Genomic DNA, 12,548 nt, shown 5'->3' on the forward strand with positions numbered 1-12,548 from the left:
CTGCCCTACCCTCTTCTACATGCTTGGTCACCTTCTCAAAAAACTCAATGAGGTTTGTGACACATGACCTGCCCTTGACGAAACCATGTTGAATATTTGAAATCAAATTGTTGCTTGCTAGATGATTATAAAGATTATCTCTTATAATCCTTTACAAAACCGTTCCTACAACAGAAATAAGGCTCACTGGTCAATAATTACCTGGGACATCTCTACTGACCTTCTTGAACAAGGGCACAACATTTGCAATCCTCCAGTCCTCTGATACCAAACCTGTAGACAATGACGACTCAAATATCAAAGCCAAAGGCTCTGCTATCTCCTCGCTAGCTGCCCAGAGAATTCTTGGATAAATCCCATCTGGCCGAGGGGACTTGTCTACTTTCACTTCTTCTAGAATTGATAAGACCTGTTCATAACCAACCTCAATCATTTCTAGTCTAATATCTCATACCTCGTTCTTCTTCTCTACAATATTCTCCTTTTCCTGAGTGAAAACCAATGAGAAATGTTCATTTAGCACATCTCCAATCTCCACAGGGTCCACATTCAACTTCCCACTTCTGTCTTTGACTGGCCCTATTCCTACCCTAATCATTCTTTTATTCCACACACACCTATAGAAAGCTTCAGGGTTCTCCTTTATTCTTTTTGCTAAAAACTGCTCGTGTCCTCTCTTTGCTCTTCTTAACTCTCGCTTTAAATCCATCCTAACTTGTAACTCTCCATCGCCTCATCTGAACCATCTTGCCTCATCAACACATAAGCTCCTCCTTCCATAGAGGGAAAGAGATGTATAGCATTGAAACCTTCGGTCCAACCAGTCCATGCCAACCACATATCCCAACTCAATCTAGTCCCTACTGCCAGCACCCGGTCCACATCACTCCAAACCCTTCCTATTCATATACCCATCCCAAATGCCTCTTAAATGTTGCAATTGTACCAGCCTCCACCACTTGCTCTGGCAGTTCATTCCACACCCGTACCACCCTTTGTGTGAAAAAGTTGCCTCTTAGGTCTCTTTTATATCTTTCTCCTCTCACCCTAAACCTGTGCCATCTTGTTCAGGACTCCGTGACTCCAGGGAAAAGACTTTGCCTATTTACCCAATCCATGCCCCTCATAATTTTGTAAACCTCCGACGCTCCAGGGAAAACAGCCACAGGCTATTCAGCTTCTCCCTATAGCTCAAATCCTCCAACCTGGCAACATCTTTGTAAATCCATTCTGAACCCTTTCAAGTTTTACAACACCTTTCCAATATGATGGAGACCAGAATTGCATGCAATATTCCAACGGTGTCCTAACCAATGTCCTGTACAGCCGCAACATGACCTCCCAACTCCTGTACTCAATACTCTAACCAATTAAAGAAAGCATTCCAAACACCTTCTTCACTATCCTATCTACCTGTGACTCCACTTTCAAGGAGCTACGACCCTGAATTCCGAGGTCTCTTTGTTCAGCAACACTCCCCAGAACCTTACCATTAAGTGTTTAAGGAGAAAGTGAGGACTGCAGATGCTGGAGATCAATGCTGAAAATGTGTTGCTGGAAAAGCGCCGCAGGTCAGGCAGCATCCAAGGAGCAGGAGAATCGACGTTTCGGGCATGAGCCTGAAGAAGGGCTCATGCCCGGAACGTCGATTCTCCTGCTCCTTGGATGCTGCCTGACCTGCTGCGCTTTTCCAGCAACACATTTTCAGCATTAAGTGTATAAGTCCTGCTAAGATTTGCTTTCCAAAAATGCAGCACCTCCCATTTATCTGAATTAAACTCCATCTGCCACTTCTCAGCCCATTGGCCCATCTGGTCAAGATCCTGTTGTAATCTGAGGTAACCCTCTTCGCTGCCCACTACACCTCCAATTTTGGTGTCATCTGCAAACTTACTAACTGTACCTCTTATGCTCCCATCCAAATCTTTTTTGTAAATGACAAAAAGTAGAGGACCCAGCACCGATCCTTGTGGCACTCCACTGGTCACAGGCCTCCAGTCGAAAAACAGCCCTCCGCCACCACCCTCTGTTTTCTACCTTTGAGTCAGTTCTGTATCCAAATGGCTAGTTCTCCCTGTATTCCATGAGATCTCACCTTGCTAATCAGTCCCCCATGGGGAACCTTAATGAAGTCCATATAGATCACATCTACCGCTCTGCGCGCATCAATCTTCTTTGTTACTTAGAGTCATAGAGATGTACAGCATGGAAACAGACCCTTCGGTCCAACCTGTCCATGCCGACCAGTTATCCCAACACAATCTAGTCCTACCTGCCAGCACCCGACCCATTACCCTCCAAACCCTTCCTATTCATATACCCATCCAAATGCCTCTTAAATGTAATTGTACCAGCCTCCACTACATCTTCAGGCAGCTCATTTCATACACGTACCACCCTCTGCATGAAAAAGTTTCCCCTTAGGTCTCTTTTATATCTTTCCCCTCTCACCCTCAACCTATGCCCTCTAGTTCTGGACTCCCCGACTCCAGGGAAAAGACTTTGTCTATTTATCCTATCCATGCCCCTCATAATTATGTAATCCTCAATAAGGTCACCCCTCAGCCTCTGACGCTCCAGGGAAAATGGCCCAGCCTGTTCAGCCTCTCCCTATAGCTCAAATCCTCCAACCTGGCAACATCCTTGTAAATCTTTTCTGAACCCTTTCAAGTTTCACAACATCTTTCCGATAGGAAGGAGACCAGAATTGCACACAATATTCCAACAGTGGCCTAACCAATGTCCTGTACAGCCACAACATGACCTCCCAACTCCTGTACTCAATACTCTTACCAATAACAGAAAGCATACCAAAGGCCTTTTATACTATCCTATCTACCTGCGACTCCACTTTCAAGTGCTATGAACCTGCACTCCAAGCTCTCTTTGTTCAGCAACACTCCCTAGGACCTGACCATGAAGTATATAAGTCCTGCTAAGATTTGCTTTCCAAAAATGCAGCACCTCCCATTTATCTGAATTAAACTCCATCTGCCACTTCTCAGCCCATTGGCCCATCTCGTCCAGATCCTGTTGTAATCTGAGGTAACCCTCTTCACTGTCCACTTCATCTCCAATTTTGGTGTCATCTGCAAACTTACTAACTGTACCCCTATACTTGCATCCAAATCATTTATGTAAATGACAAAAGTAAAGGACCCAGCACTGATCCTTGTGGCACTCCACTGGTCACAGGTGTCCAGTCTGAAAAACAACCCTCAACCACCGCCCTGTGTCTTCTACTTTTGAGCCAGTTCTGTATCCAAGTTCTGTATCCCGTTCTCCCTGTATTCCATGAGATCTAATCTTGCTAATCAGCCTCCCATGGGGAACCTTGTCGAACGCCTGACTGAAGTCCATATAGATCACATCTACTTGTCTGCCCTCATCAATCTTCTTTGTTTCTTCTTCAAAATCTCAATCAAGGTTGTAAGTCATGATTTCTCACACACAAAGCCATGTTGACTATCTTTCACCAGTTCTTTCCAAATACATGTACATCCTGTCCCTCAGGATTCCCTTCAACAACTTGCCCACCACCAACGTCAGGCTCACTGGCTTTTCCTTACCACCCTTCTTAAACAGTGGCACCACGTTAGCCAACCTCCAATCTTCCAGCACCTCACCTGTGACTATCGATGATACAAATATCTCAGCAAGAGGCCCACGGTCCCTACCTTCCCACAGAGTTCTCAGGTACACCTGATCAGGTTCCGCTTCACAAGAGATACAACTTCTTTAGTAAACCACGGTTCCCTTACCTTATCAAATCCTTCCTGCCTGACAGGGACATACCTATCAAGGACACGCAATATTTGTTCCTTAAACCAGCTCCACATTTCCATTGTCTGCATCCCCTGCATTTTGTTTCCCCATTCTATGCATCCTTATTCTTGCCTAATCGCATTATAATTGCCCTTGCCTCAACGATAACTCTTGACCTGTGGCATGTACCTATCCCTTTCTATCACTAAACTAAACATAACTGAATTATGTCACTCTCTCAAAAGTGCTCATCTACAACTAAATCAAACACCTGGCCTGGTTCATTACCAAGTACAAGATCTTTTGTGGCCTCCCCTCTTGTTGGCCCTTCGAAATACTGTGACAGGAAACACTCCTGTACACATTGGACAAAAACTGATCCGTCTGATGTACTAGAGTTATAGCATTTCCGGTCAATGTTGGGGAAGTTAAAGTCCCCCATAATGACCATCCTGTTGCTTTCACAGATCTAACCCTGGAACCTGTGACATCCATTCATCACCCTGCTCTATCCATGTCTCTGAAATGGCCACACATCAAGGTCCCAAATATCTATCTATGCTGCAAACTCTACGTTATTTCGGATACTTCTGGCGTTGAAGTAGACACACTTCAAACCAGTTTGCTGTCTGCCAGCACATTCCTGTGACCACGAAATCCTGTCACTGACCTACCTACTCTCATCCTCCTGTGCACTGCAACTACACCTCAGGTTCCCATCCCCCTGCTGAGCTCTTTTAAACCCACCCGAATAGCACTCGTAAATTTCCTGCCCAGGATATTACCCCTCTGGTTCAAGTGAAGACTGTCCTGTTTGTATAGGTCCCACCTTCTCCAGAATTATCCAAGAACCTGAAACCCTCCCTCCTGGACCATGCTTGCAGCCACGTGTTCAGCTGATATCTCTCCCTATTCATTGCCTCGATATCACGTGGCATGGGTAACAAACCAAAGATAACAATTCTGTTTGTTCTAGCTCTCAGCTTCCACCCTAGCTCCCTGAAATTCTGCCCTACATCCCGATCCCTCTTTCTACCTATGTCATTGGTACCTACTGGGACCACGACTTGAGGCTGGTCACCTTCAGGACCCCAAAGGTACGATCCGAGACATCACAGACCCTGGCACCTGTTTATTTATGGCACATAATTATGGCTCATATAATTAATGTTAAGGCCTTGGGTAGTGTTGTAGAACAGAGGGACCTGGAGGGGTTAAGGACACATTTATTATATAATTGATGTTAGGGCCTTGGGTAGTGTTATACAACACAGGGATTTCAAGGTTGTAGGACATAATTCTTATGAACTTAATGGTAGGGCTTTGGATAATGTTGTGTAACGGGGGACCAAGGGGGTGTAGGACATTATTCGTGTGTAATTAATGGTACGACCTGGATAGTTTTGTAGAACAGAGGGATGTGGGGGTGTCGGACATAATTCTATTATAATTAATGGTAGGGCTTGGGAAGTGTTGTAGAACAGAGGGACCTTGGGGGTGTAGAACATAATTCTGAGATAATCAATGTTAGGGCCTTGGGTAATGCTTTAGAACACAGGGTTTTCGGGGTTGTAGGACATAACTCTTATAAAATTAATGGAAGGACTTTGTCGTGTTGTGGAACAGGGACCTGGGAGTGTACGACATAAATGTTATATAACGAATGGGAAAGCCTTGGGTAGTGTTGTAGAACAGAGAAACAAGGGGATGTAGGACATAATTCATGGGCGGCACGGTGGCACAGTGGTTAGCACTGCTGCCTCGCAGCGCCAGAGACACGGGTTCAATTCCCGCCTCAGGCGACTGACTGTGTGGAGTTTGCATTTTCTCCCCGTGTCTGCGTGGGTTTCCTCCGGGTGCTCCGGTTTCCTCCCACAGTCCAAAGATGTGCAGGTCAGGTGAATTGGCCATGCTAAATTGCCCGTAGTGTTAGGTAAGGGGTAAATGTAGGGGTATGGGTGGGTTACGCTTCGGCGGGTCGGTGTGGACTTGTTGGGCCGAAGGGCCTGTTTCCACAATGTAAAGTAATCTAATCTAATCATAATTCATACATAATTAATGGTAGGCCCTTGGGTCGTGTTTCATAACAGAGGGACCCAGGAGATGTAGGATATAAACTCAAATAATTAATGGTGGGGCCTTGGGTAGTGTTGCACAACATGGGGACTGAGGGAATATAATGCATAATACTTATATAACGAAAAGTAGGACATAATTCTTTGTAATTAATGATCGGGCCTTGGGTAGTGTTGTCGAACAGGGGGACCTCGTAGGTGTAGGACATACTTCTTATATAATTACTGCTAGGGCCTTGGGTAGTGTTATAGAACAGGGGGACCGGGCTGATGCAGGATATAATTCTTTCATAATTAATGTTAGGTGTAGTGTTGTATACATTGGGAGGAATGACATCGTCAGGGCAAGGGTTAGGGCTCTGCAGGGTCAGTATAAGAGCTTGGACAGAAGGTTAAAGAAACAGAATATCACAAGCAGGAATCTCTGGCTTACTTCCAGTCCCAATTTCAAATGAGGGAAGAACAGGGCAGATAAATCAATGCCTGAAGAGGTGGTGCAACGTGCAGGGATTCCATTTCGTGGATAATTGGGATCTCTTCTGGTACAGAAAAAGCCTGTTCGAAAAGGGAGGGTTTCACCTGAACTGGGGAGGGACCTATATCCTGGTGGGTTCTATGTCGAGAGGCTGTGAACCCTTTGTTTTAGGGAGGGAGGGTGGGGCAAATAGACAGTGATAATAGACAGAAAGATGAGGATGGTTCTGAATCAGAAAACAGCAAGTTAGAAAAGATAAACAAAAGCAATTCAGAGCCCGAAGTAACTCTGAAGAATTAAACTGCATTTATTTCGATACTGATAAGGCGAATGGACTCCGGGTATGGATGACAACATAGAACTTGCCTGTCAGAGCGATTACAGGAACGTGGCTGAGGCAAGGACAAGACAGGCTGCTCAATGTTCTGGGTTTTAACTGTTATAGGAAGGAGAGAAAGAGAGGCAAGAGAGGAGGGGGGATAGCATTTTTGATTAAGAAAATCATTACTCTGTACTTTACTACTGTCCTTAGTGTAGCTATTACTGTGGGACTATTTCGTGAAAATATATGGTCTGAAATGAGAAATAAGAAAGGGATGATAACCTTGATAAGGTTGGACTACTGGCCCCCAGTCGTCAGTGGGAAATCGAGAAGAAAATAGGTTGAGATCTCAGATGTATGTAAGAATAATAATGTTGTAATAGCAGAGGAGCTTAATTTTCCTAATCCAGCGCTATTTAGAAACGTGTGGTAAGGAGAGTTCAGAGCATGTTGCTCCTGTTAGAGTGAAAGGCAAGGCTGGTAAGATTAGGGAACAATGGATGAATAAAAATATTGAAGTTCTTGTCAAAAATAAAAAAGAATCATATAGTGGCTACAGACAATGGGGATTAACTGAATCTCTTGAAGACTACAAAGAGTATTGGAGTATTCTTATGAAATAAATCAGGAAGGCAAAGAGTGATATGAGATAGCCCTGGCAGATAAGGTTCAGGAAAATCGAAAAAGATTCTAAAAGACATTTACAGCAAGACAACAACTCCAGAGAGAGTGAGACCCCTTAAAGATTAACAATAGTATATTTGTGTTGAACCTCAGGAGATGAATATTTTGCATCAGTTTTTACAGTTGAGAAAGAAATGGAGGCGAGAGAACTCGAGGAAATAAATATTGATGTTTTGAAAATGGATGACATTACAGAAGAGAAAGTGCAGGAGGTCTTCGAAAACACAAAGGTAGATAAATCTCTAGGACCTGAGCAAGTGTATCCCAGGGCATGGTGGGGCATTAGGGTCAGAATTGTGGGAGCCCCAGCAGAAATATTTGTATCATCTATAAACATGGGTGAAATACCAGAGGACTGGAGGGTGGGTCATGTTGTACCATTGTTTAAGAAAGGATGTAAGGAGAAGCCAGGGAATTATTAATCTGAGAGTCTGACTTTGATGATGGAGAAGTTGTTGGAGGTGATTCTGAAAGAACAGATTTATATGTATTTCGAGGGGAAAGGATTGCATGGGGATAGTCAGCATGGATTTGTGTGACGAAATTCATGTCTCGCAAATTTGATTGAGTATTTTTTAAGAAGTGACCAAAATGATTTCGGGCAAAAGCCCTTCATCAGGAATGCAGGGAGTGGCGAGGGGGTGGGGGGTGGGGGAGGGGGGGGAGGCTGCTAAACTAATCTAAACTCAGAGCGGCAAACATTGTTTACTTGGACTTCAGCAAAGCCTTTGACAAGGCTCTGCATGGGATTCAAATTAATAAAATTAGATCACATGGGATTCAGGGTGAGCTTGCTAATTGGATACAAATTTGGCTTCATGTTAAGAAACAGACAGTGATGGTTGAGGTATATGTTTTGGACTGGAGGCCTGTGACCAGCAGTGTTCCACAGGGATTGGTACTGGGGATCCAGTTTTGTTTGTCATTTATATAAATGATTTTAATGAGAATATAGAAGGCACGGTTAGTAAGTTTGTGGATGACACCAAAATGGGTGGTGAAGTGGTCAGTGAAGAATGTTAGCTAAGATTACAAAGAGATCTTGATCAATTGAGTCAATGGACGAAGGAATGGCAGATGGAAATTAATTTGGAAACATGTGAGGGATTGCGTTTGGTAAAACAAACAAGATAAGAGTTAATGGTAGGGCCCTGGGTCGTGTTGTAGAACAGAGAGGCCTCAGGATTCAGGTACATCATTCTTTGAAATGTGTGTTTTGGTCGATAGGGTGGTTAAGAAGGCATTTAGCATGCTTGCCTTCATTGCTCAGACCATTGAATAGAGCAGTTGGGATGTTATACTGAGGTTTTACAGAGTGTTGGGGAGGCCTATTCCGGATTAATGTGTGCAATTCTGATTTCCCTGTTACAGGAAGGATTAAACTGGAGAGGGTTGAGGAAAGATTTACCAAGATTTACCAGGAATGGAGGGTTTGAGATGTAAATATAGACTGGAAAGGCTAGGACTTCTCTCACTGGTACATTGGGGGTGGAGGGTTGACATTATTGAGGTTTATACAACCATGAGGTGCAGAGAGAAGGTAAATGACAAGGCCTTTTCCCTCAGGTGGGGGAATAACAAAACAGGGGCTCATATTTAAAGGTGGGAGGAGAAAGATTTAAAAAGGACATAAGGGGCAACTTTTTTACACAGAAAGTGGATGCGTGTTGGAATGAACTGCCAGAGAAAGTGACGAATGCACCTACAGTTACAACGTTTAAAAGGCATAGAGGCATAGAGATGTACAGCACAAAAACAGACCCTTCAGTCCAACCCGTCCATGCCAACCATATACACCAAATAAATTATGCCCCATTTGCCAGTATTTCGCCCATATCCCTCTAAACTCTTCCTATTCATATACACATGCAGATGCCTTTTAAATGTTGTAATTGTACGTGCCTCCACAATTTCTTCAGGCATATCATTCCATACATGCACCATCCTCTGTGTGTAAAAGTCGCCCTTAAATCTTTCCCTTCTCACCTTCAGCTAATGTCCTCTTGTTTTAACCTGCCCATGCCCCTCATGATTTTATATACCCCTACAAGGTCACCCCTCAGCCTCCAACATTCCAAGAAAAACAGCCTCAGTCTATTCAGCCTCTCCCTATAGCTAAAACTCATCAACCCTGGCAACATCCTTGTAAATCTTTTCTGAACCCTTTCAAGTTTCACAACATCCTTCCTAAAGGAGGGAGACCAAAACTGCAGTATTCCAAAAGTGGCCTAACCAATGTACAGCTGCAACATGACAGCCCAATTCCTCTCCTCGATGCTCTGAACAATAAAGGAAAGCATTCCAACTGCCTTCTTCACTAGCCTATCTACCTGCAACTCCACTTTCAAGGAACAGTGAACCTGAACTCCAAGGTTTCTTTGTTCAGCAACACTCCCTTGGACCTTACTGTATATGTCCTGCCCTGATTTGCCTTTACAAGATGCACATTTGGATAAGTTCATGAACAGGAAAGATTTGGAAGGATATGGACCAAGCACAGGCAGGTGGGTCTTTTTAGTTTTGGAATGTGGTTAGTGTGGACAGGTTGGCCCGAAGGATCTGTTTCTGTGCTGTATGACTCTATGACTCTGTGACATTGCAGCAGGCAGTCAAAAGGCAGGTTTGTCTCTGCACATGCTCCCTTTGTCATCCACCCCAGGGGCTAGGACACGGCATGGGGAGGATTGTGGATGGATGGAGGCACAGAGGGTCTCTTATACACAGTGGGTATGTAATGGAGGAAGTACAGAATGGGTAGTTCAGGGGAGATGAAGACACACAGGGAAGGGCCATGGTTTGTGAGACTGCAAAATTTGCCAGTGGGGTATGTAAACTTGGGGTGGGAGGGCTGCAGTTTCAGGATTGAAAGACAGAAATAGGGAAGGAAAGAAAGAGAGAGAAAGTGAAACAAGAAGATAAAAAGCAAGAGAGTGTGAAAAATATCGACAAAGTTGAAAGAAGAAGTAGGAGAGAAAAAGACAAAAAGAAACTTTCAGTAAGAAGAAGAGAGAGAGAGAGAGAAGAGAGAAGCTCAGAGAGAGAGAGAAACAGGAGTTAAGGAAAGACATGACGAGATTAAAGTGGCGATACACTCCATTCAGGTTGGTCACAGCTCTCTCGATGGTCTCTCACACTCCCTCTTTCCCAGTGGGGACAGACCCTGCTCCAGGGCCTTGTTTTAGGAGGCACTGGTTCAGGGAGGGAATGGGGGGTATTAAAGGATCAATCTGGGATTGAAATTCAAACACTCCCCACTCTCACTCACAGAGACAGACAGAACCACACAGATACTCACTCCCTGCATAATGCACATGGCGAAAGGGACAATGGCTGCCAGAACCTGTTTGAAATACTCCCAGGTCTGTCACTCAAAGATGCCCTCTCCACCCAAGTCCCAGCTCATCCAGTCAGCTCCCAGCTCCCTCTCCCTGTGGCAAACCTGCCCCAGAGATGGAGCACAACCAGAGTCATTTTTGTGGGATTTGAGGGAGGGACGAGAGAAAGTAGCAGGTAAATAGTTTAGGCCAGACTGTCTCTGTCTGCTTCTGCGTAGCATTTTACTGTCTTGGAATTGAAGCTGTATATATTCTCACCCTGATCAAATTCCTTTTGTCTTTGAGCTTTCCGATTGACCAATGTCAAAATCATAATTTGCGATTGCCGGGAATCAAACCCAGGTCACCTGTTTGGAAGGTCGCTATACTCACCACGATAGCACCGTCACTGTCCACTTTAACTCAACATAATCCCCAAACACATTTAAAAAAGAACTTTATCACGACAATTAAACAGAGCTGGTGTTGACCCACCGAAGGTGGTATTAGGTCAGGTGACAGTAACTGATATAAAGAGGCAGATTTGAAGGAGCATCTTCAATTGGAAGGGGAGCTGGGTCATTGGAAGGTGCAGAGAGAGAGAGTCCAGGAGTCTCTCTGGTTGGGCTTGGATTCCCCACAAACCCATCAGCTGCTTCATGGAAAGGAAGGAATAAAGAAACAGAATGATACCAGGGACTGAATGGAAATAAAGTAAATTATTGTTGAAAATAAACTTGCAATCAGAAGACGCAGAATTATTAACAGGACATGATTTACTCTTTATAACACTTTTTTCCCTTTTGTCGAGATGTGTGGATCAGTGAATTCAGTGAGGAAGAGTGGAGAGGACTCTGTTGCTCCGTTTCCCTCTCTGGGCTTGTAGTCTACAATGATCCTTTCATCCAGTTCACTTATTTATGTATTTGTGTCACCGACTGAGAACTGATTTCTTGGGGTGAACGTAACTTTCATGCATGTCTAACTCCTTTTTCGCTTACGCTTTTGTTGTTCAGATTTCTACTGTTGCTCCTTGCTAACAGCACTTTACACTGGCTTTAATGTTGCAGTGTCTTTCATTTTGTTCCTCAGATGGAGTCATTCTTTGTCCATTTGAAAAGAAATGTTGTCACGTTGATATGCCTCCTTCGCCTTCTGACCATGCCTCAGGTCGACTCCTCGTTCCATTATCTGCTGCAGCTAATGTTGGCTCTCAGTTACTTGGATTTGTTCATCAATTGAATTATTTTTATAACTGGATATTTCACTGCATACTTTAACTGGCCTCTGAATTTTTTCTGTGTCATCATATAAATAAGTGCATTTGTGCAGCAACTGAGGTTCCGTAGCATATATGCAATGTCTTCAAACGTACGAAAATCATAGAAATCCAAGGAATAACCAGCTTCAAAGAACAGTAAAATAGATGTCAACCACAACAGTATGAAGCTGGTGGTAATGGCAAAGAGTAAGATCACAGAATTCTTTCTGCTCTCTATCTCTCGGTCATTCTCCATTTTTCCCTGGGCCCTCAGTCCCTTACGCATCCTTACGGCCTCGAAGATGTGTCTGGCAGTCAGAATGTTGAGAAAGAGAATAAAAGTAAATGGTAACATTGGTGTTAAAAAATGTTCAAAGAATTTAAAACTTTCCCACTGAGCATGATAATAACTGGACCTCGTTTTACAGTACCATGGAATATTGTTGATCATCTGTCTAGGTTCATATCGAAAGTAGTTGGGAATGTTCTTTAAAGAAAAGAAAATGCAGATTGTTGCTACAACCCTCTTTGCAGTTTTCTCTGTGCAATACTTAGTTTTCATCTGATGAAAACAAATGGCAACAAATCGATCAAAAGAAAAAGCAACAGTGAACCAGACAGAGCAATCCATGGTTAAGAGGACCAGGGCATA

General features: G+C 43.8%; 1 pseudogene; it reads right to left on the bottom strand.

Annotated features, from left to right (window-relative positions):
* Window positions 1-12,182, bottom strand: part of LOC148147686 (NACHT, LRR and PYD domains-containing protein 3-like) — a 68,822-nt pseudogene extending 56,640 nt beyond the window's left edge.
* Window positions 12,183-12,548: the final 366 nt, after the last annotated feature.

Source organism: Chiloscyllium plagiosum, unplaced genomic scaffold, assembly GCF_037043375.1.
Source record: "Chiloscyllium plagiosum isolate Xiang-an unplaced genomic scaffold, Cpla_swu_hap1 HiC_scaffold_15, whole genome shotgun sequence".
Classification (NCBI taxonomy): Eukaryota; Metazoa; Chordata; class Chondrichthyes; order Orectolobiformes; family Hemiscylliidae; genus Chiloscyllium; species Chiloscyllium plagiosum.